We start from the raw sequence: 772 nt of genomic DNA on the forward strand, positions 1-772 counted from the left end.
TAAACCTCTAAAACAATAAACCAAGATAAACCTTTGTAAGTTGATTACCTGGAGTATTTCATGAGAGACTGAAATTTAACACTGTCCCTCTATCAATGAGTCTACTTTGAATACTGCCTAAGAATGAATTGGATCTTTTGGGGAAGACTGGCTGGAGCCCCTGCATAATACTCTCGACATATCCTATCAGCCTCTAGAAGGGTGACCGTTTGAGCCAATAACTATCAGACGATAGACTCCAGGAGACAATTTATGGTGACCTTGGACCTTGACTCGAATTAGCAGCCGGTTTATGGTCTCTTCTGTGCTGAGAGTGTTGTATGTTGTAAGTCAGAGCCAAAAGAAATGAGAGGAAGACTGGATTAACATGGCTTCAGAGGTCTCACTGAGATTAGGCTCTAAGTGAGCCCCAAGCCACCAAAACTTCTCACATTTATTGAGGGTTATAAGCATACTAAAGAATGTGCACAACTAATTTGGTGCAAGCCGGCTGTTATTTACATCCGCTTCTGGCGTTCACCAAACTCTTTAATTTGCACGTATCACTAGTTGGTAACTTCTCAGGTAAAGGAACAAAGGACAGACGCCACATGCAGGAGTCTGTTACCTGGTTTCCAGCTTGCCGGAATTACTAAGGGCCAGTTTCCTTAGCTCTGGTCTTTGTCCCCTGCTCCCTCCAGGACAGCAAGCTTCTGCCTCAAATCACAAAATACTCTCGACATATCCTATCAGCCTCTGTGTGAGCCACTGACTGGATCAGAGAATAGACTAT

Source organism: Octodon degus, unplaced genomic scaffold (assembly GCF_000260255.1).
Source record: "Octodon degus isolate 3935 unplaced genomic scaffold, OctDeg1.0 scaffold00010, whole genome shotgun sequence".
Classification (NCBI taxonomy): Eukaryota; Metazoa; Chordata; class Mammalia; order Rodentia; family Octodontidae; genus Octodon; species Octodon degus.